This window comes from Dermacentor andersoni, chromosome 5, assembly GCF_023375885.2.
Source record: "Dermacentor andersoni chromosome 5, qqDerAnde1_hic_scaffold, whole genome shotgun sequence".
NCBI classification, from domain to species: Eukaryota; Metazoa; Arthropoda; class Arachnida; order Ixodida; family Ixodidae; genus Dermacentor; species Dermacentor andersoni.
In genome coordinates this window covers 78,253,386-78,278,900 of record NC_092818.1, presented here as the reverse complement: position 1 = coordinate 78,278,900, position 25,515 = coordinate 78,253,386, and the positions used below count along the sequence as shown (strand labels likewise).

The following is a 25,515-nucleotide window of genomic DNA, read 5'->3' as shown; positions in this document are numbered from 1 at the left end:
CTTCAGGGTGTGCACACGTATTATGTCTGCATCGCCAAGCAGCAGGTGACAAAGACGACGCTGCGATGAGACGTAGGAAACGAATCCGTAGCTCACGTTGCCATGACCGCATCAACGGAGTCAGTTGATTGACCCGAAGGGCAATACGGAGCTTCGTGGGAGTATCCGCCCGTTCTTCCGGCATACGTCGTCTGAGTGCACGTCCTTCAACTTAACAATGCAGACGCCACTGCACCTTGAGCGCGTCCCATGACTCTGGGTCAGATCTAGAAACAGAGGCGTGCAAGACGCGTGCAAGAACATGGATATCTAGACGCCAAGGATTTACTGATGAGAAAGCAGGGAAGCGAACTTGAAGTATAAGTGGTCTGTGATCGGAAATATAAACAGGAGATGAATGTAAAATTATCATATCAGATCGGGTGACATACTGAGCTAAAGTGCTTGGCACATAGGCACGGTCTAACCGTCTCGACGACGCGCCGCGTCGCCACGTCTACACTCTAAAAATTTTAACACCCTTACGGGTGTAAATGACTTGTCCCATGGGTGACACCTTTTTGGGTGTATTGCTACACCCCAAGCAAAGAGATGCAAATTAACACCCCACAAAGGAAGGGGTGTTAATATGACGTCACCTTGCCTATGGGTGTAAAACAAACGACACCCTTTCTTTATGGGGTGTAACACAGACACCACCCTTTCAATATGGGTGTAGCATGGACAACACCCTTCCGAAAGGGTGTTATCCCTGCAAGTATTTTAGCGTTCACTACAGCCATGTAGTTAATGGACAGACTAGCTGTTGTGAATGCTGCCTAGCCTTAGCTATGGTACTACCTTGTTCAGTATGAGCCAGAATCTGTGAGGCGTCGTCATATTGCGCTTCTGGTCCGTCATGTGGTAGCATAACGTGCGACCCTTTCAGGCAAAAAATTTAAGTTTCATGATCGCAGAAATGCACACATCCTATGCTTTTCGTAATCTTCCTCTGCAGTGATAGTTCTCTGCCGGCAGGATGCAGAGCGCAATAACAACGCGCGCTGCACAAAGGACACAGGATCTCCCGCACCTTGGTGCACCAGTACTTATCACTCCGTGGAAACAGCACACAGCCAAAAGCATGGCTGCATGCATTTCAGAAATAATTAAAAACCTCCACTTGGTCAAAAATTTTCGCAACACCACCTCGACCAGGAGGGAAAGACACTACAGCTCGTTGTCGTAGCTCATATTGAATGCAATAGAGCGCAAGCAATGCATGGATTGGCGACGGTAACAAGTGCAGTACTACAGAAGCATACGTTTGCCTGTGAAGCAGTTTTTTGCCGTTTTAAGCACACATTCTATACCTCTATTCATCAAAGTTGTCATTTATCTCCACGGGATGCTTCTACTAGTACTTTCACATATATGACTTAAAGGTAGCACTGAAAGCCAAAGAACAAAGTGCAACAAAGCGCTTCCACTTCGAATATTGTTTCAGCATTTACGAACGAAACAGCATGTGTAGCTGTGCATGCTGTTCAATATATAAGCATGCACTATTTCCTGAAATATATGTATGCTCCATTTACTGCCAGTGACCTGCTTATACCCAACAATTTAGTTTATTTTTCCCCATGTGCTTGCATTGAATATCCCACAGGCATAGTAAGTTAAGCTATCAGAATAACAATCAGCTAGTCTAAGCTTACCTAATTGAACAAAATCATTGTAAAATTTGTGACGAAATGTCATAAGAAAAGTATTTATTATTTAAATAAAGAGAAATGCTTACATAATAATGTTTGCACGTTTTAAAAGTAAAAAGATAAGGAGTAAAACCATACCAATACAAAGACATAAGCACCGAATAATGGCACAGGCTTGTTCAAATAAATTTTAAGCAGAAAAGTTTTTTTTAAATAATCTCGCTACGAACTATCACATGTTTTCATTCGAAAAGCACTGCATCTTATTATAAAGTACAAAAATAACCGGTCACATAAGTAAGAACAAGTCTGAGTGTGTCTATGTTAACACAAGGATAGAAAGTTGGGCGAGTTGGTACAGTAACATGATCTTGGATTGTAGCGCGAAGTGACACGTACACACACTAGAAGCAGACCAGGATGAGCGCTAACTCTCAACTAAATTTTTATTGATACGAAGAACATATATATATATATGGGTGACTGCAAAAAACCGCAGCGTAAGAACATGACAAGGTATGAAGACATCAGTTAAACATATCAGTAAGTAAGGAAGTAAAAAAGGAAACAACAAAAAGACTACTTCAGATTAACACACGTGTTCTGAAGATACTGAAATTCGCATCCTAACAGAGACAAAGATGCATGGCTAATGTAAGTCTCTCCCAATCTTTTAATGTGGAATGCCTCTCTATCTATTTGTTGTGAAAAACTGTTTCATATTGTGCGGACATTAGTAATGGCAAACTTAAGAGCTGAGTAAGCTAGTCATGTCCACACAATATGAAACAGTTTTTCACAACAAATAGGCTCGAAAAGGCTAGTTATCCTGTGCATTTATTATCACTAACCTGCAAAAAGCTTTTAAAGTGGGTAAAAGGCCAGGCTAAGAAACAAGAAAAACAGAAGAAGAAGGTTTGCTGTGGTGCCCTATATACATAGATTATCAGATGGTTTATGGAACGTGGCCAATACATATGATGTGGATAAAGTTTTCTCGGCACCGCAAGTTGTCTATCATGTGCCTATGATAAATAGGAAACTTGAACAGGGTGGCAAAACAGAAAAGATAATTGCGGCGTTAGTCATGTGTCCCATTTTGTGCCTTGTAACACTGGTATAGTTTATCAGTATCCTCTCAAGTGAGGGAAGACTTACATTGTACAGAGCGGCAGGTGCATTAATATTAGACTAAAAGAAAACAAACATTCACTTTACAACCCTAATGCTTCACATCTAGCATCACATTGTTTCAATTGCGGTTGTAAACCTTTGTTTGAAGACACAAAAATTATTTCGAGACAAATGTCAAACCACACGGGAAATAATCAAGGCATTTCACATTAAAAGATTCAGAGCACACATTCACAACTATTCATTGCAGCTCCTACATTTCAACAACAAAATTAGGACAGTTCCTTCAGTATGGTGGCAGATGCTCAGCTGCAGGCTTTCTAGAACCATGCATTATCTTCAGACAGTGCCAGTACAGCCCGTAGCACATCTTTCAAGCACTTCAGACAAGTACACCGATTACACTGTACACAGAGCATCTGGTATCCATTTACCTATAGAGGCAAGGTAGCCCCTAGAACACGTTTTGTGACAGGCATGCTGGGCACTTTGTCCCCTGAAATGCAAGTGCCATTTGGTACTTCAGTGCCTCTAGTGTCCTTTACATCTAAATGAATATTGAATACATAGTAGTAACATGAAGACGACAAACAAAAGCCATCAGCCATCAACTGTGTGGCAAATCTGGGTGCAAGCTATTCTCTTATCAAGTATACCTGCAGGCATTGTGACCAATGTGCTCCCAAGATGTATGAGGCATTATCATTGCGGAGTTGTAAGGACATGACAATCCTAGGATGATTATGTTCTACAGGTTTTTTTCCCCACTTTCCATCTTTTGAAACGTGTATACTATAGTCATGAAAACAAAAATGCTACAACTGGCGTGTGATAAGTTTTGCGACTTTTTTCCTAGCAGCTCATTGAAACGAGCCACGATGACAAATTCAAATGCTGTTACCTCATCAGACATACAAATTTCTTAAACACTAACAAAACCAGATAGGCATTAAAGTGAGCATCACTTAAATACATTACACTGGTTTAAAGTTATTGCACCACTTTGTGCCAGGTAAAAATGTTATAAACATCAAAAATGTTAAGATTCTATGGCCAACCGTGAAAACTAAATAAAAAAATCATTAAGCTTTCTTAAACGGGTACAGGAGCTTTACAACTGGCCGTCTTGGTGATGGACACGCAGATAGATGAGCAGCCATTCCACTGAGACGAGAATGTTGAGGACTTCGCATGGAAGTCTGCGAGACACTGCAGAGTAGTTCTTGGTCCACATGAAGGAGATTGCTTGCATACACGTCTGGGCCACCATACTGAATGCATGGTGTTACCGGAACCTTTTCCCCCTGCATTGTGGTAAAAAAGAGGTGAGGCATGCAGACAGGACACGAGAGTAGAGAATTGAATACGAACGCGAAAAACATGAAAAATTTCATTAAATTGTTTTAATAGATATAATTTTTATACTATGTGTCATTCATTATGAGGGTTCATAACCGCAACATATTTCATATATAAGCAGGTAGAATTATCAGCTTGGTCAGTTTGTACAAGCTCGTTTGAGGCAAGAAATCGAGTTTCACAAACACAACCTCAACATTCTTGATTGAAAAAGGAACACCTCAGATGACATGCAGTCCTCTGAGTGGGAATTGCACAGTTCAAGAAAAACAAATTAAAACTCACACACCAATCCCGAAAAAGGAATAAGCACCTGCTACTGCAAAAAGCTAATTGATAGGTTTTAGTAGCACAAGGTCATCTTTGGCCAAAGAGCACCAAGTCTATATTGCAAAAGATAAACTTAGCGCATCTTTACAAAGCAAATATATAAAGATGACTAATGCCTCTCTGCGCTACAGTTGCCTTGCTCTAGCGTGAAGTCATTTTAATGCATGCACACGTACATACACACGATACACCCACGTGTAACAGCTGCAGAATTAAAATTGGGCAGCAACGAAGTCGCAACCTTTAACCCTTGATCCCAAGCTGTACTAGTGACTGCAGGTAGTACCAATATCGCCAATGACGAGTCGCACTCTTTCTGCCCGATGTTATGCTGCAGTTATTGTCAAAGATGAGTTACAGTCGGCATTGAGGGAAAGCTGCCCTCAAGAGCAGCTCTTATTTTTGTGTTATTTCTAACCAGAGACCAATGAAGTAATTATTTTTAGAATGAGAATGACACCGAAAAATTGAGTATGTAAAAAATTTGGAAAATTTTGTACATTTTTCCGGAATTAACTAGGGGGTTAACGGTTGAAGCGGCAATCCAGAAACTAGAACATGTTTTGACATGTTTGCTACCAATGAATGCTAGAAAATATGTTGGCATTCTGTAGTTTTCTCCAACAATGCAAAATGGATTCTTAATAACTGAGGAAATAAATGGAAAAGTATCATGAAGTATATTTCGTGAATGTAATGCAGCATCACTCAACTTCTGCTACTATATAATCTCCACTTGATTAACCTGCACTTCCTGAACTAGTTCAGGAGGTGCTGCATTTCAATACTCATTCCACCAGTTCAACGTGACAGCAACTGCACGTTGTGATTTGTTTTACTAAGTGCAGGCTTTGTACAGGGCGAGTTCACAGCATTCCCTGCACTTGGACGAAAGGTAGTGCATGTTTACGCAGCGGGTGTGGTGCCGCTTCTGCAAGAGTGAGGTGCAGAAATCAGTTTCATACAATAATTACTAGAGGGAACTCTGACATTAGTGTCTACAGGAGGTCAAACAAGAACGGCTGTACCAGCATGGAAATTATGGGAAGTACATGGATTTGCCTAAACTTCGTCTGTTTGGCTTCAAGCGGCTTTGTGACTTTGTAAACTAGTCATTTTCAACAATATACTGTGTAATAAATAAATAAACATTAAAATCGTCCGACGACAGGATTCAAACACAGGAACTCTAGAGCAGAAGTCTGATATTGAAACCATTAAGCCACGGAGGCATGTAACGACAAGCGAGTGCAACGCCCTGATGAAGTTACCGCGGGCATACCAGTGCCTTGAGACGTTTGGCGCCTTTCGATTTGGCCAGCTGGACAAGCTCAATCGTTGCAATTAATAGCAATTGTGCGTGTTGGCGCCGTCTTCTGCACTTCGAAGAGTATAGACTGCGCTGAAATTTACGACAATAAGATTTATATAGCGTATAATATACGAAGCCACAAGAACGTCCGAATTCACAAGCACGAATATCAGACAAATCCATGTGCTTCCCATCATTCCCATGGTGGTGCGACTGGAGCGCCAGAGTTCCCTCTAGTAATTACTGTAAGAAACTCTATGGCAGAAATAACCGAAGTGCCTGGCATTTTGTTCTGGAGTAATAACAAGTTTTGCAGTCCCATAAATCTTACTGGTCATTAATTCCAAGTTTTAGTGCAGTCACATGTCTAGTAGGCAATTGTGGTACTTTGCATAAACATTGCAACGCCAACTGTGATGAATGTTCACTCTGGTAAATTCTTTATGATCGAGTAGCATAGACTACTGAAGCAATCTCTGGAAGGCAAGTGAAGTAATTTTCTTATTAGCAGCCTTTAAACAGCATTCGAGCATATGACACATGCACCTCAGATATGCAGATATTTCCTTGACTCAGCAAGAAGCGATGCTTCATGTTCCACGAGGCTACTTCAACCAAAGCAGTATTGGTGCTCTCTAAAAACAATACCAATGCAGATGATCCAAATATTTTTCAGGGGCAACAGTTATACCTGAAATCATGCTAGATTAGTTTTTTTAAACACATGATCAGACCATGTTAGAAGTGCTTCTTAAAATCCTCCTATTTATTAGACTAGTCATATATCTGAACATAAAGGCTACTAATTAGGTCCCATGCTATATCATCATCTTAACAAAAACTTCACTTAGTAATACACATGCTGTGATAAGATTTGAGACCACATTGAGATGCTGAACAAAGTGAACTCATTATTTTTAAAATGAAGCTCCTGTTCTTCCAAATGAGAAGAAAGGATACTGAGGGTCAAACTTTTTCTGAATCACAGCTGGAAGATGCCAGGGAAGGCACATGGAAACTTATTTGTAATTTTCTATTTAAATGTAGAAATGATAAAGGTAAATGAAAATGGTAAAAACAGGCATGGGGGGAGAACGAACCTACAGCATTTGCATTAGGCATGCGATGCACTAACCACTGTGCCACCGAGGCAGCATTCAACCGTCCACAATGGCCCCTCAGATTGTCGACGCTTGAACACGGCCGTAGTACCACAGTGGTTAGTATATCACATGCGTAATGTGAAGGTTATGGGTCCGTTCCTCACCCACAGGTGGATATCTTTTAATCCACTTTCATTTACTTAGAATTTATCACTTCTTACTTCATATAAAAAACTTAAAACATGTTCCTGTATGCTTTCCTTGGCCTCATTATCTGCTGGCTTCTTCCAGTTCTGTTACTTCCAACACTTATACATATTCTAATCTGGTAAGTAAACAGCTTTTGCATGATGCTGGAATGCAATATAAAACATTATTGCAGGGCCGTGTTATGTAGAATGCCTTACATTGCCCAGGCAAGGTGTATTAATGTCACTCTGAAAAAAAAAATTCCCACTCTAGGCAGAAATGCTGTGTACTGCTGTGTGCAACAGGGTTTAACGAAAACAACTTGTTCAGAAATAAAGCCACCAAACAACGAGAAAATATGAAAACTAGATGAAAATTTGTGCAGTTGCATGTTAAAAATTTAGCACAGCAACAGATGAAGACATAATGAAGGAAGCGCGAGGATGGTTTATTTTGGACACATGAGGGAATATACTTGAAAGATGCATATGAGCTTACACGTGAAGAAATGTTGTTTATGTAGCAGCTAAACTACGAACAGGCCTAGAACCCACCGATACAAGGTGTCGAGCATGTAAATCTTACCATGCCCTTAAGTCAAAGAAACATGGCCGTTTCGCATGATTCGCTACACATGGCTGGCTCACACAACTTAGCCACTGCTATATATGCCTTGTAATTACCAGGTGGTCTGTCTGACATGTGCAAGCTTTAAATATGTACAAGTGCCACGTAGCTGGACAGCACCAAGGTAATGTCGTTTGCCATTGTTTGGAGGAAGTGAAACCAATTCTTGCATTTTTCCTAATTAGGTAATTAGTTATAAACGATTATTTAACTGCTCAAATATTATATTCAAAGCAAGAGTGTCAGTGCAAAAATTCTAGAGCATCCTGAAAAATTACCAATCCAGCTTTCTACTGCTCAATAGGTGCAACAAGCTTTTTTTTCAAGCTTGAAAGAAGCCAGTGAATACATGCGAAAAGTGCCATGCAACTAACCACTCGTGCACCTGAACACCATTTGGCTCCTCCTTTCATGCTTGAAAAAAACTTTTTGAAAAGAATATTTTAGAAATTGATTAATTATTATTGACTATGTTTTAGGCAAAATGCATGAAATAGTGTGACTGCCACCTCCATTTTCGGCGACATGAATTGACTCCATTTTCATGTCCAAATCCAGCTATACATGGTGCGTGTTTTGAGCTGGTTCTGTAATTTAGGCTGGTTTTGACTAATTGAAGCTTCGCACCCTAATAACAGAGTCAGCCTAAAAGAAATTGGTACATAAGTGGTCGCTGTCAGTACTCCATACTCCTTTAACTTAGTGCAAAGTGCTTGTGAGCCAAGAAGTTGGTAGTTCTAAGCAGTATTTCTCATTTTGACGTGGTGTTATAGCCCACTTACTATGATGCCATGCTGCTCAGTCATGCTGGTCCTAACTTCAATGTAGGCCATGGCAGCTGCCCTCCAATGGGGGTAAAATGCAATAACGCTTATGCACTTAGATTCGGGTGTACATTAAAGAAGGCCAGGTTCCCAAAACTTCAGGTTGTGACTTTGGAATGTAAAAGCCCATAATTTAATTTTAAAACCGAAAGGTGCTTTATTAGGAGCAGGGGCATCATCTTGAGCTTTTACTGCACTGCCACGGCACCAAGAAGCTCCGAGTAAGTAAAAACAATTTCTTATACAACGTACATATCTTGCAAACATTTACAAACACTTCTCTGCATGCACCTCTGTTGCTGTTATATTTAGATCCGTATGCCAAGGCGGGTTATGATGTTAGAACATGTTTCAAACTTGTTTTTTTTTTACCGCTTTAATGTTATTGGTTATTTTGCATCTCATTGTGTGTCGAACGCACATTTCAGTGCATCAATTTCTTCAGAAAGTGCACTCCTCTTTATTTATTTGTGCATGCAGAAAGGGTTCAGAAGAACTGCTTTCTGAAGATCTGTATAACAAGCAAAAAACAATTCTATGTAGGCTGCACAAAGAGAAAGGATGGGTTTGTAAATATGTTATTTAGTTCTTTAAAAAAGAGGCAGCTGTCAGTATTCTGTTCCAAAGTAAAAATTGCCCCTACCTGGCTCTGTTTCATTTTCCGATGTTGATGGTCCATTCGGGGGCACTCAACTGATAGACTGCACTTTGGCCATGTCGGGTGTGCTGTTACCAGGCCCAAGGTCGATCGACATCTTCACCAAAAGTCGAGTCCAAACGCTATAAAAGAAACATCTCATCATTTTGCTATCAGTTTTGTCATCTTGCGTGTTTCACACACGGCCGTAAGTGAAATATTTCGTCACTTGGATACTGAAAAAAATTCAAGCATTTTCTGGCAGCCCAGCTGAATACACATAAATGGAAAACATTAAAGAGCAAATGCAGTTGTCATATTAGATTGGTCAAGTACTGCAGAAATGGAAAATAAATCAGTGATACTGTGTCTGTTGGCTTTGAATGCAAGAAAAGTAAAAACAGGAACTTGCAGCCACGCCACTTTGAATTTCCCGCGTTTGCTACACCTCACAACAAGTTTGGCATCGTCCGGTACTCGGGGATAGTAATCGCTTAAAATCAAGATGAACGAGCGTCGGCATAAATTAACAGGATACTTAACGGGGCAATATTGGCGCATAAAACAACTCACGTAGTAAAGCTACTGTCAATTACCCGATGACGCATCTGGGGGCGGTGCGGCTTGGGCGAACAATTCAAAAAGGAATGAGAGTTTCACTTGTTTCACGCCTACTAAGCTAAGACAGAATTTGAGTTTCTTACTAAACTCTACTGGACATTTACGCTCCGAATAAGACGCTGGAAATTTTGTTACGTCACATTGCATACGTATGAAAGTGAGGAAATTGCTTTTATTGTATTCTGCCCAGACGGCATGCAGCAGCTACCACTCTCATGCAACAAAAGCATGAAAGTGGTACTCGCGGCACGGAAAACAAACATATACAGCGCCAACGTTACGCTCCTTAGAGTTGGAACTAAGCACGATCAAGCCAGTTAGTTTTCTAGCTTTCATAACGCCATGAACACGACCAAACATCGCGCGAAACAACTGTCTGCTCTCGAAAATTATTACCGCTTCCATTTATATACCTATCGCTGCCACAAGCAAAAGTCAATGGGCTAGCTGTCCACAAGCCGCAGATTAGACAGACAGCAACATATTACGGTAACGTAAAACAATTTCAACGCTGACTTAGCAGCCGCGGTGTGCTCTAAGCGCCACAGTTCTCGTTTGCCGCTCGAAATTCACACCATGATGACGGGCACTGCATCTTTCACATGAAATATTGCACGCTTTGCTGCGGAGCTCAATAGAAGGGCGAAACGCATTTGCACGTACCTGAAATCCGCATGCCGGAAACCCGTCGACGCTTCCGAGAACGGGGCACACAGCCTTACACCCGTACGGCGGCTCGACTTGGACGTGAGGCACTTCTATCAAATATTTCACATGGGACATGTTTCACACCGATTGCGCGAACACGAGAAAATGCCGCAGGTCGCAATGCGACGCCGTGCACCCGTGCAGCTACCGATGAGCTGCGTGCGCGGACTTGCAGAAAAACAAAACTATGACAATACGGCCGGCGCGAAAGGATGGCGGCTCTCCTTGCGGAGACGAAGCGGACAATGAAGCGCGAATGAATGTTGCCAACTGTTGGTTCCGCGTTATGCCGGCGGTAGTGGCTTTAGTGGCGTGTGTTGCGGCTGTCTAATTTTTTATTTCTTTTCCCCGAACAGTATAGCGAAGATCAGTTCTTTGTTTGCATTTTTACTGTGTCGTTTGGTATTATCTTTTTGTCCTTTAATGCTATTAAGCAGCCAATTATGGCCCCCCAGGTTCGCGCGCGCCAGCTTTGCGCGCAAATCTTGGAGGCCATAAGACAACGCGTTAAAAATTGCCGTTCTTGTCGTTAACGTTTCATAATCGTTTCTTCAACTGAGGTTGAGGCGTAGTGTCCCTTTTCCCGGGGTGGGGAGGGGGCGATCAAGACAGAGTTGGTTGTTATCGCGGCATCCGCGAACCCTGCGATTTTTTTTATAACGTAAGCATTTCTATAATTACCCACAAATAAAAACCATCCGTCCGTCAGTCCGTACCGCACGATACCTTTCAAAATAGAACCCGCAGCAGCGAGTGAATTCACCTTCGTGCTAGCTCTCGCTTCAACGCGACTGAAGCGGCGAGAACACAGCGCTCACGAAGCTCTCAGCTTATGCCGCACTGTGCTCTTTTCGCAGATCACTTTCAAGATAGGTGTACGCGCGTCTGTTTTCAAAGCGAAGTAAACGGTGAGAACACAGCGCGTGAAGTTTTCAGCAGTGGGCACACTCTGTCCAAATTGCAGTTCGCTTTCGAGATACGGTTCGCGCGGCCGTGCCACAAGCAGCCGCCGCCGCCGGAGAACGGTTGATAATGGTTCGACGCGGTTGAGAAGTGCTAAAGAGCGATAACGGCTCAAAACGAACGTAACGTCACAGCGCACCTGGCCCCGCCACCTGCAGTACTTTGCTTGCGCCATTCACTTGGCGCCGCCGACCACAGCAGCTCGTGTCGCCGCAGCGCTGTCGCTTATACTCGTCGGATCAAGTCTCATAACATTGATAACGACATGGACTGCGTGTGGATGAGGAAGAGTCACAATGCTTACGCATACTTAGACAAATCCGAGAGGAGTTCCTGTGTGATTTTTTTTACCGGAAATGTGCAGTCAGCGGTGACCCAGAGTTGACAATGCATGTAAGAGGGGTGCCAAGCTTTCTTTTTTTATGAGAGTCTTGCCCAGCTCCCAAAGATCTGCTCAAGGTAAGACTTGCTGATGGTTGTATGTGTTTTTTTTTTATTGTCGCATGGGGGCCCTCGAACCGCCACGAATCCTACAGTGTAATGACGTTAGAGCAGTATTCACGTACAAAGGGAAATGCAGCCGGTAATTGGGCTGCCTAAGGCTTGCGGCCCGGTGGCAGCGGCCCAACCCTCCCCCGTTTCCGTTGACAAGTTAGGGGGAGGGGTCTGGAGCAATCTTACACCCCCCTCCCCACAGTGGTGTAGCCAGAAAATTTTTTTCGTGTGAGGGGGGGTGGGGTCCCAATTGACCGTGGAGGGGGAAGGAGCGGGGCCATTGCCATAGTAGCAAAAAATTTACTGTTAGTGAGCGTTACAAGTGCCCGGCGTGCCCCACTTGGCTACGCCGCTACTAGCCGCCCCCCCCCCCCCCCCGCAATCGACGCAAATCGAGCTATCAGAACGTGCATGACACGCATGCATGTCATAACATGAATGACATGCCGCGAAGCTGGCATGGATGTCGTCACATCATCATCATCATCAGCTTATTTTGACGTCAATCGCAGGACGAAAGCTTCTCCAGCGATCTCCAATACCCCTGTCTTGTGCTAACTGGTTCCACGTGTCTTCAAGTTTCCCTATTCCATCACGTCCACATTATTCTCTGCCGTCCTCGACTGTGCTTCCCTTCCCTTAGCACCCATTCTGCAACTCCAATAGACCAGCAGTTCTCTCCCTTACGCATTGCAATGTCTGCCAAGCACGACTTCTTCCTCTTAATGTCAACCAGAATATCAGCTATCCCCGTTCGCTCTCTAATCCACATCGCTGTCCTCCAGTCTATTATCGTCATGCCTAATAATTTTCATTCCATCGCTCGTTGCGCGGTCCTCAACGTCTTCCCAAGCTTCTTTGGTAACTTCCAAGTTTCGGCCCCATACGTTAGTAACGGTAGAAAGCAATGATTAGCAGTAAGCTCCCTGGTCATGATTTAGTAATGCCTGCCGTAAGCTCTCCAGCTAATTTTTTATTTTTGTTAATTTCCTTGATCAGAGGCCCCTGTGAGTAATTAACCTCAATAAACGTATTTCTGCGCAGGTTCTAGAGGCTGACTGCCGACCATGACATTCGTTCTCTCGCCAGGCTGCGGAACATTACTTTTCTGTTCTGCATACTAACTCTCAATCAGACTCTTACACTTTCTTCGCCAAGGTCCTCAAACGTTTGTTGCAAATAGTCTGCAGCTTTGCTGAGTATGCCAATGTCATCTACAAACCGTAAGTTGGTGAGCTATTTACCGTTAGCCCTCACTCCTAACAATTCCCAGTCTAACTGGTTGCACACCTTTAAGTATTCAGTGATAGCATTGTAAATATTTTGCCATTGATCATATCAAGCCTTTTGCAGATATCTGGCTATGCAAAGTCTGCGCGTTAGTGGCATCCGTTCGATATCAACATTAGTGGGAAACTTCATTTTTGACCGCTGTTCGGAGCCAGCGCGCTGCTGCCTAGATGCCCCGATCTAATCATTCCAGCTACCTGATTCAAGCGCAGGTAGCGCGCGTTTCATGTAAAGCCAATATCAACGCCTTAACTGGCAATGTTCATTTATCATATACTGTAAGCTTGTTCACTTACTCCCTTATAATTAGGGTGTATATTAGAAAGACTGGGGTGTTCCAAGGGTGCTTTCTTGTTGAACACCCTTTTCCATTAAAAAAGGGTGTTTCAAGGGTGTTTACAAGGGTGAAAAGATGAATACACCCGTATTACACCCATAAGGGTGTGAAAATTTTTAGAGTGTAGGCAAATGAAGAACCATGAAAAAGTCGATATGTATCCAGCAACGAAAGGTGCTGGAGGAGGCGACGCAACTCCCGTGCGTTCCAATCAGGGCGACCCCAGCCCGGGCCTTGCACATCTGCTCGCGTGTCTAAGACGCAGTTAAAATCCCCAACAGGCACCACGTGAGGACCGTCCAGGAAATACACGTCCAGGTCACGAAAAAAAGAATTGGTCTTAATGGCCTGCGGGGGTCCATATATGCTCAAAATCCGTAACCTAAATGAAGATGGTACACAATCAAATGTCAATATCCTCCCTGTTCCATCATAAAACACATGATGATCTCGCAAGAGAGTTCTGTTGAAAATAATACCAACTCCACAAGAGCGTGCTGTCGCGAAGGAGAAAAAATAGGCTAGGTTAAAAGTGCGGATGAAAGTAAGAACATGTGCAATGTTGAATAAGTTTGCTTTTTGTAAGCACAGTATGTCACAATTTTTGCGCGGGCCACGCTGATAATATCGGCTTGTTTTACAAGACTTCGGAACCCTTGTGTGTTTAATGAAATAATGTTCAGGCTGTCAGTCATGTTAAATGTATCACCAAACTGACCTGGTCGTGTTGTTCAAGTCGGCGCCCCAGGAACAGGTCCAGGGGTTATGCAGTGCACACGTCACTTCTTCGATCCTCTCGAAGAAGGCCGAGGTTTTTTGGGCCGCTGTAACTCGGCATGGCGATCCGCGGGTCGCCGTCCGAGCCACAAGCTGATGCATGGGCACGCTTTACTTCTCGTGGGACCACCATTTCTATGTGGAGTTCATCCAGGCTTGGCGAGAGTCCAACGCTGCTGCAACTCCGAGGCTGAAGCTGTTTTCTGATGAGGATGATGTCGGTAGCGGTAGGGCGGCGGGATTGAGTTCATCGCAGTTGACAACTTCGACAGCCAGGGGCTCATTCAGATGTAACTGATGCAGCGTTGTAGGTGACGTAATTGAGGCGCATGAAGCCACAGCAGATTTCCTGTGTGTATCGGCTGTAGTAATCACAGGGTCAGGTGTTTTATCTGTGTTTGAAACCTCACTGCGATCAGGAGGACTGATGGTAGCAGCCGAAGTGGAGGCGCTATCGGCCGCAGCATGCGTGTCCTTCGCTGTTTGGAAGGCCAGCGAACATGGCGTATTGCGATCCGCCACGTCACGGTCTTCTTTTTTAGTAGAGGAGGCCGGGGAACATGGCGCGTTGTGACTTCCCGAGCTGCATGCCTCTTCTTTTTCATTTGTCGACGCTGGTTCATGAGGCCTCAGGGCAGTTTTTTGGTTACGGTGCCACGCGCAGCCGCAACCGCAGCTGACGCCGGCGGTAAGGAGGGAAAGGCTCCAGCAGTAGCGTCCGAGTATGAACGGCGCACAGGGCACGCTACCGTAGGGTGACCATCCCCGCAACGCCGACAAGGACGGTAGCATCCGTCGCTTTCGTGGCCATGGGTGCCACAGCAGCCACAAAACGCTGCGGTGCACAGTGCACGGTATTGGTCGCTGGAGCCGCACCGAAGACACACGCGTTGCAAGCCGCGGTAGTCAAACGTCACACGATGACCAGAGACTCACAGATAATTGCGGATCGGGGTTGTGGTACTCAAGTTGTACGCCACGTCGTCGGCTCATAAGACCAGCGTTGACAGACAGAACCTTACCGCATGGTGATAGTGCGTGGACGAGGACTTCGTTCGGAACGAAGGACGACAAGAAGAGGCAGGTTACGTTGGTGACCTGCGGGGCGACGGGAACGACAGGACAACGCTCGCCACCGATGACAAGGCAGCCAGCATCGACGATTGGAGTCACGGAAGCCGTGCTTTCGACGGTGACTTCGAAGTTGCAGTAGACCTCAGAGAGGCGAGCTATTGAGGCCGTCGCGTCGACGATGGTCTTAGTACCATTCCCCGTAGGGACAACATCGAAGACGTGGGCCTTCGAGGGAGTACACGGCGCTGTAGGCGCCATGGCGTGAGAAGTGGACGTCCCCGACGTGGAACAGGCAGGGACGTCAGCAGAAACTCTTGTTCCGTTCTTCTTCTTCTTCTTCGCGGAAGATAACTCATATGGTCGAGCAAGAACAGATACGATGTGTGCCCACGTACGTATGTGAAGGTACTCATGAAGTGGCTCATAGAAACCGTGTATGCTGCGCTCATATGTCGAACTCTCTTCTGCGTCACAAAAAATAACTTGCTGTACAAAACTTTTGCATATAATGTCGGCTCGTAGGCATTTTTAATGCACGCAGATCTGTTAATGGAAGAAAAAAACTAATTTAGGAGCTTCTTTGATTTACTTGTTTTCTTTTGTTCAGCCACTGAGTATCTGCCACTGGGTTTACCAATGCTCCAGAATGGGCATGCCCCACTTTGTAAGATTCCTACATAAAATAAGTAAGTGAAGCTGAAGCGTCAGCTCACAGATATCTCTTAAGCACACCAACCTAGGTAGTTATATTTGAAGAATTATATGATTTACTCCACTTTGTTTGAGTTAGCCAATCCATATGTGCCATTGGAGGTGTGCCTCTTCACAGCAAATCCTCCATAATTGGCGAGACCCGCTGTGGCACAAGACGTACAGAATCCCGAAATGTTGCTTGTACGTATCGTGCTTTTTTGTTCATACATCTGTCATCCACAAATTGTACGCACCAGCATTAGCAGTAAAGCATTTAATTAACAGCTCTGTTTGAGCTTCGCTACGCTACGTGGCGCTATTTGGCCACATATGACGCTTGCGCCAATAAACTCGATTAATCATCAATAATAATTCGCTTTCCATAAATTCCAGCTTACCGATGGATGTGCTGCTGTTTTTCAAGACGACGCCGTTTCGCAGAAGGCTTCTCTTGCAGCAATGTGTACACGCAATTTTCAAAGCGGAGAAAGAACATCTAAGACCACTGTTTTAGAATTCGCTTCATAATTTGCCGCATGCACAATCTAGCATGCCAGGTAAATTATAAGTGAGGAGCTAAAGACAATTAACGATTCATAATGTCGGCATTTTGAACTCATTTAAGTACCTTTTTTATTTGTGCAGCAATTATTCACGCGAGCACAATGAAAATAATATTGCAAACGATAGTGACAACCATTCAAACGTTTCCAGCTTTCATGGATAAATATTTCACTGATATGGCACGTTTGTTAGTACAACTAAAGAGTAGAAGTTACTTAAACTACCTTTGAATACCCAAAAGCTTCTCGAGGTTTCCTTTTTTTTTTTTGTAAGGTTACGTTTTCTAGACTGTAACGCATTATTTGTGAACCCTTCGGCGCAAAAGAGTTTGGAATTCAACAAATATCCTTGCTATGATAGGTTTGTCTCAAACCTGCGGCAAAATAAGTTAGGCTTGCAGGGTTTCAATATTGAAGACAACGGAAGATGCTTTTTTTTTTGTTGTTGTTATTCCCTAGGGCATATCAATGGTTTTCTTTTTTACCGTTCATCTTGTCACCAGAAAGATTTCTTTTAACTGAAGTTCCGTAAATAAATCACAAGCACCATTCACGATCCACTTAGGAACTTAGTGTTCTTGAAACACAAAGAAAACTTATCTGAAACCAACATTTTATTTTTTCATATAATTAGGCAGGTATAGGGGTGGGGTAGGGGAGGGAGGAGGCGAGATAGGCGGCAATAGAATATTCGAAGGCACAATCTTTACGGAATCAGGCCGGAAAATTTTGGCAAACTTCGCACAGAAACGAATTCACATACTATTTTCTACTGGGGAAGTTCACAAAATCATTAGTAGCCTAACGTGCAAATAAATAGCGCAGAAATGGTGAATATGCGCAGAATTATTCCAGAATGCATTTGCATTCATTAGTTCATTAGGCTGTCAATTATTGTAATCAAGACGAAATACATCTGAATTTTTGGTTATTCCACTCACGAATTACTCTGTAAAACAATGAGATTGCTTATGGGGTTTTATTATTACTTTGGCTAGAGTAGCGAAATATAATAAATGTAATTGCCGCAGTCACCTTGCCGTAACCTCGTACCTGCTGTCGTCGAATGGGGGATTCGCTTATATTTGCTTGCGACGCACAAGGCAGCGCTTAGAACCTGCACATAAATAAAGCACAACCTCGAGCAAACTGTTTTGAACGTTTTGCCAAACTACGCTTATGCAATAAAAATGCATGCGATAGTTGACCCCTTGTACGGGGTTCGGCCTCCCTGCAGAGACACGTAACTGTAGCTAAACATACTCCCCCCCAAAAAGAAAGTCAGTGAAAGGAACTTGCTACATAGTTGAATTATGTACAAGTACCACGCTCGCACAAAATTAGTAAAAATAACCGCACCTTCTCTGGCAAAATATAACGTTTCCCCCTTCTCGCACCCGGGTCCCCTCCACAGCACCAAAAGAAAAGGCAGAAAGGACAAATTACGCTCTCTGTTACAGACCGAATATAGCACGCCCTATCTGTGAACAATGAAGAATGAAATCTTTACATCCCACTTTACATGCACGCACTTCACCGCACATTCACGGGATGGGCAATCGCTCATTTACCGTGCACCTGGTGCGAGCACTTTCTGGTGCTTTCAACAACCTTGGCACAATTTTCTCACCTTACCTTTTAGTCGTAATTTGCAGCATTCTAAATTCTGTTTTTTTTAATTTTCTAACGTCTAGAACTGCATTCATATCTACGTCGCAGATAAAAAGCGTCGTACGAAGCGCACTCGAATTTCCGGCGCGCATGGTGCACGGTCCCGCCGCTCAGGCAAGGGGGCGACATCTATGAGAGAGCGCCGACTTCACGATGCGCGCGCCGCCTCGATCAATGGTGGGCGTTTCGGCGGACTGTCAGAAGGTGGCAGCAGGCCTCGGGGGCCATAAATCAAGTCTCGTCCCATCTGCCGGGAACTCGAGGCACTACTCTGCCGTACCTGCTGCGTCTTCCGCTTCTCCGTGCTCGTGCGAGGGCAGTACCGGTCGAAGTGCACGTGCTTTGTATTTCCGGAGCGACGCCGCGTGCAGTGCTGCAGACGTCCGTATAAGTCGGACGTACGTACATAGTCCAAACTTCGATTCCGGAGCCGGACGGTGTGTGGGGACTGGGTCCGTAGTGTACTGAGTGCGAAATTCGATTACTTTTATCTCATAAATATGCGACTATTGTTTGCACAAAGCTTCTCTTTTTTCTGGGGGGGGGGGGAATGGGCAGGCCACGTCAATCATGTGATAAATGTTGAAAGGACACGTTTACACTGTCTTTGCTGACATGAGTCTACTGCGCAACAAATATTTTGGTTCTTCATACATATGCATTTTAGTTGCAGGCCATACTGATCAAAATATGTCCAATGTAGCGCAATAAATCTATCGCCATTTCTTGTACATACATTGGAGCGACCTTTTATTTGTCTATTACTTATCTTCCTGTTTAATATGTAAAATTATTCAGTGTGTTTCTTTCTGACACCTCGGGCCATCAGGGCTTTATCCGTTCTTAATCGCGTTCACTTCCTAATATTTCCATGGCGTATTCGTATTGCTTATAAAATTTAGGCGTTCATCACCCACCAAAAAAAAAAAAAAAAAGCTGCACGGATGGATTTTTTTCTGCTTTCGTGTGGCATAATGGTTGCTACAGTGCTTCTTTATTTGTTTAATTTTGTTCTGTTGTTCTGCAGCACAGTAGACAAGCTATAGAGAAATACGTAGAATATAATGTTTATTTCTGCGCAAATATATATACCCACGTAATATAGTCCGCATAATCCTTGTTGCTTCAGTGCGTGACTGGGTGGTATCGCTCATGAGCACGTAATCTGTGTAACATGGCTGCCATCGGTAAGAGAGAAGAAAAACAACGCAACGGAGCGATGACAACTTCACCAGATTATACAGAAGCTTGGGAACACTTGCACAAGGATGAGTTTGTAAAAGCCGTATCACTAAAGGTAAATCTTGCATAAAATTGTAGCGTTCCTAACTAGAACAGCAACAGAAATGACAATCTAAGTGAGACGGGTGTCGTCCGCCATTTTATTCCAACTTCTTCCTTCTCACTTCTCCCCTAGCCCCTCTCTTCGTCTTCTGTCATGCGTCCAGCGCAGACCGCTTCACGCTTCCGGATTTCCTTTAATTACACCTCCTGGGGTAATACTTGAATATGTTTCCAATAGCGGCGCACTCCGTTTGGTCCGAGGCTCCGGCGTACCAGACATTCTTCAATATTCCATGCTGGCATGCAGTCTTAATAACTTGAAATGGTCCGCAAAATTTTGAATTTGAAGGCACAGCTCCTTTCCTTACAAGGACATAGTCTCCAGGCTGTATGTCCGGTATCTCGCTACTGTGCCTTTTATCAAAGTTTCACTTCAAGCGGCGCTTGTAGACCTCCTGTTCTTTGACAGTTTTCCTTACTTCGGCGAGTTCGAGGTTCTCTAGGAGACCTAGCTCACGATCTGCAGGAAGTATGGGCGCTGTACCCGAAGTTACAAAATGAGGGCCGCAGCCCTCATTTCTAACTTCATTTGTAGCCCTGGTGTATGATCTGTTGTGATGTTTCACAGCGGCCTCGAGACAGCACTTCCAGCCACCGGCAAAGTCTGGATACATCTTCAGATACTGTTTGATGTCTCGTATGGCAAGTTCCGCTAGGCCGTTTGCTGCCGGGTGGTATGGAGAAGAATACTTTATCATTATGCCGTGCTCCTGTGCCCACTTTGATAATTTGGCACTCCGGAAAGCCGGCCCGTTGTCGCAGATGAGCGTCTTTGTGTGTTTAAAACATTCAGCTTTGAGGAGACCTATTACGCTGTTTGCGTCTTCTTTGCCAGCTTTAGCCGCAATCGTCCTTGTGCACTCATCTATGGAGAGCAAGAAAGCTTGCGTTCGCTTGACTCCTTCCCCCTTCTTTTTGAGCTCCGCGAAGTCCAAATGAATTACTTCGAACGGGACGCTTGAATATTCAGGGTTTGTCATAACGTCTGTCGATTGCTTGAATTTAACTTTGTTCACCTGGCAGAGGTGGCATGTGCGGATGTAATGGCTGATGTCGTTTTTCATGCCCGGAAATGTGAATCTCATGAGCAATTTCTTATAAGTGCGCCAGAAGCCATCATGTCCACCCGATCCAGGGGTGTCGTGGTATAGATGAAGAATCATTGGAATCATAGTTGGTGGTACGTGATACCATCCATTGGTAAACTGGAGCTCTTCTGTACCTTCCCATAGCTTAATGATTGATTGTCTCTGGATTATTGCTTGATTCCTGTACAAGTAATCTTGATAGTGCGTCAGCGTCAGTGAGGAGTGGGCCAGGACGGTGCGAAATTACGAAATCAAATTGTTGCAGATAGTTCACCCATCTAGCAATGCGGCCTCTTGGCTGGGCCATGCTCAGAAGTTGAGTCAGTGCTTGATGGTCCGTGAAAAGTATGAATTCGGCACCTTCCAGGTAAGTACGAAAGTACTGCACAGCTTTTAAGACGGCCAGAGCTTCCTTTTCTGTGGTAGAGTAATTGATTTCGGTGGGTTTCAGGGTATAGCTGTAGTACCCCACAACGTAGTGTTTGGTCTGATCAGCTTGTTTGGATGGCTTCTGGTATAGAACTGCACCGGTAGCATAATGTGATGCGTCCGTGTTCAGCACGAAAGGCAGAGAAAAATCCGGTATTCGCAAGATGGGGTCCGACGATATTAGTTTTACAAGCTCATGATAGACAGCTTCGCACTTCTCGTCCCAATGAAAAGGCACATCTTTCTGAGTTAAACGTGTGAGGCACCTTGTTCTCAGTGCATAGTCTTTGATAAACACCCGGAAGTGTCCTGCAAGGCCAAGAAAAACGCGCAGGGAGTGCACATCATAAGGCTTTACCAGCTTGGAGATTCTCTCTACCGATTCTTGCTTAGTGCTTTTAGTCTGTCCATCAAACAACCTGCCAAGAAATACTACGGTATCTTGAAAGAACGCACTTTTCTTGAAGTTGACTGAGTTGGGCAAGTCTGAGGGCATGAAGAACTTTTGAAAGATGACTACGGTGTTCTTCCTTTGTCTTTGAGTAGATGATGATGTCGTCGATTTACACATTGCAAAATATGCCCAGGTAAGGCTTCAGAATGTCCGTCATAATCTTCTGAAACCACGCAGCGGAGTTTTTCCAACCGAATGGTAGGCGGTTGTACTCAAACAAGTCAAATGGGGTTATGAACGCGGTGCACTTCTTCGTTTCTTCACTTAGTGGAATCTGCAAAAAACCCTTGCAGAGATCTATTCGGGAAAAACAATGGCAACCACCAGTTTCGTCAATGATGTCGTCGATTCTCGGCATTGGATAAGGTATCAATTCAGTTTGACGATTGAGAGCCCGGTAGTCTGTGCAGAGGCGGAATGTCCCGTCTTCTTTAGGTGCAATAGTTATAGGAGAAGCAAATGTGGATACAAAAGGCCGGATGATACCTGCGTCTAACATGCGTCTAACCTGCGTCTTGCAACTCCTTTTTCAGCCACACCTTTTTATCTCTGGACATATAGCGGGTTCTACGAACCACTGTTTTATCTGCGAGCTCGAAAGGAACATGTGATTTCATTGCTGGAGGGCAGCTTCCCATGTATATAAGCTTTGGGTACTTAGTCTTGATGTCTTCCTGGTGAAAAATTAGCCTTGATAGACTAGGTTCTTCACCACGATCTTCTGTTCTTATCGTGTCTTCGGCCATTACCTTGTCATCCCAATAGAGGTTTATCTTAAGTTTTTTCATGTCTGGACGGGACAAAAGAAAATTGTAGGTGACATTGGGAATTGCTAATACGTCACTGGTAATAGCATTTTCTTGAAATTCAATAGCCAGGGTTACCCATTCGCTATGCATGGTCACTGACCCATCGTAGGCTTGGACACGCAATGTTCTACCAGCGTGCAGACGACTGGAATCCACTCGAGTCTTGTTGATAATTGATACCGAAGCTCCACTGTCAACGAGCGCCTTCACTTCAATGCCATCTACCTTAATGGGGGCGTACAATAAGCTTGACGACACCAAATACACTGTCTCACTGAAGCTCTTTTGCTGGGGTTTGTGATGCACGGTAGACAGATTATGTGGAAGAAGGTTGCCATGAACTGCGGTAATTGGTTCTTCACCATCCTCCCAGTCATGATTTACGCTTCCCAGAGATTTGTTTATGAAGCTGTGTTCACATTCAGTTGACGGCAACGACTCTAGATGCTCACTCAGCTTACGAGAATCAAGTTGATCTGTTCTACCATCTGGCTGTTTTCTCGGTGTAATTCTTGGCACTGAGGTCTGTAGAAAGTTCAGAAGGTCATCAAACGTTCTTGGACCTTTGAGCTGGACATGACTACGGATCTCGATACACAACCCTTGCGTTATCAAAGCTACAACAGCAGAAGACGACAGCTTCGGTTCTGCAGAATACAATAGGCGACGCTTCTCAAGACAGTACTCAAGCAGAGAGCCACCTGTATAACTGAACCGTAGTGCCGCATCCCATCTGTCTACTGCGTTGCCTTCGAAAGCCTCTAAAAAGTTGCTTTTCCACAGTTCCCAACATGTTGTTCCATGATCCATGAGTTGCACGCCATACCATTTTCTGGCTATACCGCCCAAATAGCGGCGCATATTCAAAATCTTTGTGTCGTCGAAGTGCCACATATTCTTGTCACAGGCGTACTTGAAAAACCACAGCCAGTAGTGTGCACTTTGCGAGTTTCCTTCAAAAACATCTGGTTCAACAATGCTTCGTGCTGACTGCTCTCGACTAAGCGCTTGGACGAAAGTTCTCATTATTTCGATCTGTTGTATAATGTTCCTTTGCAGTTCCATAACACTCAAGTCTAGGCTCACCTTCCCGGCAGGCGTTTCCTCTTTGAGGGTGCCACGTCGTATGGGTTCCAGAACGAGTTCGCTCAGTGTCTGCAGTTGTAGATTCACTCTCACCGATCCTGTTTGCAGGAGGGCTTGGCGGCTGATTGCAGCTTGTTGCAGCACCACGTTGATCAGCGCGGTAGAACTAACTTCAAGAGGAAGGTCCGTCGCTGGTTGACCGTGCACTTGGTATCGGGTGGACACAACAGACTCCGATGAAGCCTGGTCGACGAAAAACGTCACCCTCATGGCTGGTCTTCAGAAACTGTCGGCTGCGCCAAAATGTAGCGTTCCTAACTAGAACGGCAACAGAAATGACATAATCTAAGTGAGACGGGTGTCGTCCGCCATTTTATTCCAACTTCTTCCTTCTCACTTCTCCTCTAGCCCCTTTCTTCGTCTTCTGTCATGCGTCCAGCGCAGACCGCTTCAAAAATAAACTAATTAAATTCATCAAAAACGCATCAGTGTCACGTAGATAGCAGAAAATGATGAAAGATGGAAAAGTTTAACTTAAGGCCGAGTATGATAACATGCGTTACAGAGAGAATTAAGTGCAGATGCACTGCTTAATGACAGCGTATGCAGCATAGTCATAGCGTGTAGTGGGCATATATCTTACTTTTTTCCACGTCACTTCTATTGCCCAAGCAGATAACCAATGACTTCATGAAATTTAAAGTTTGCTTATGTGAATTGGTCGAAAACATTGTTTACAAGTTAATGAAGTACAGCAAAATATGAGAAGCACGGGTTCCCCTTCTATGGTTTGTGAATACCTGTGGGAGTTTATACTTGATATTTCTCAATCGTCTGTGTATATTATTTTCAGTTTTGAAGGTAGTAGAGTAGTAGTGTTGGGTAAGAGCATCGAATACGAATTGTCCATGTACAGCCGCTGCGCGATAATCGCGCATCTCAGAACTGCCAATAAAGTTTTTCCATCCATCCATACATTCATCCATCAAGCATGCTGAAGCAGCTCATTAAGATCAATGCATCTTTTCCACAATGTGTTCTATAAGCTGGGAGAAATGCTATATTCTGTACAATAAAATGAATTAGTTTAGCTTGCATGGAGATGCAGAACCGTAAGCTGTTAAGCCGTACCTAATAATAGATTTGCCTAATGGTTTATATATACAGCATTCTTTAAGGAGACGCCACAAATTGATCTTAAAATATACATGTCATCACAAACTAACCTTAGCCACTTTGCTACATATTCGATATAGGTATTGCAGGATAAAGTAACGGCTCGCTCACAGAATCACTTATCTTACCACACATTGAGTGCGATTTGGATAAATAATTGTTAACAAATAGAAAGTGAATAGTTTTCCTTGACTCTATTGTCATTTTTTGGGTTGTTGGGTGTATGATGGCCGGTGGCCGGACGTTGACCACCGACAAAAATGCGCCGATGCAAAGGGCGCGTGGTCTCATGCAACTGAGTTGCGGGGTGCGTCACACGCCGAATGCCAACGGTTTGAGTTCTTTGAGATGCACAGCAAATCACACAGCAGAGCAAGGTACAGCAGCTCTTGCGTAAGCAAGCCACCAGTCGCCCTATAGCAAAAGGAGTTGGCATGTGTTGAGAATGCCAGCATGCCCTGCAGTCTATTGTGACATCCTGTTCACTCGTTAAATTGATCAATTTGTTCCTCTTACGCGTTTTTCATTTTTTCCCTGACCTCACAATTTTTTAATATACTATTTTTGTTACATTGAAACGTGCTAACGGAGAGTAGATTAGGAGGAAGAAGTTGGGGACTGTACTGCTGCAAGGCGATTCCGTAGATGGTCTTGCCTTAAGCTATCCTACATCTCACATCCTGTAAATAAACGCGACCCATTGTCACAGACCTATGGAGGAGACGCAG

The 25,515-nt window shown here is 44.1% G+C and overlaps 2 long non-coding RNA genes across 2 annotated transcripts in view; both read right to left on the bottom strand.

Annotated features, from left to right (window-relative positions):
• The window catches only part of LOC140218357 (uncharacterized), a 174,338-nt gene that overhangs the window by 34,463 nt on the left and 114,360 nt on the right, over positions 1-25,515 (bottom strand). The gene's annotated exons all lie outside the window — the stretch shown is intronic.
• Positions 1,715-9,301, bottom strand: LOC129385015 (uncharacterized). The gene is made up of 2 exons (XR_008612545.2): positions 9,216-9,301; positions 1,715-4,132 (listed from the first exon to the last, which is right to left on the bottom strand). It is a non-coding gene; the product is annotated as an uncharacterized lncRNA (long non-coding RNA).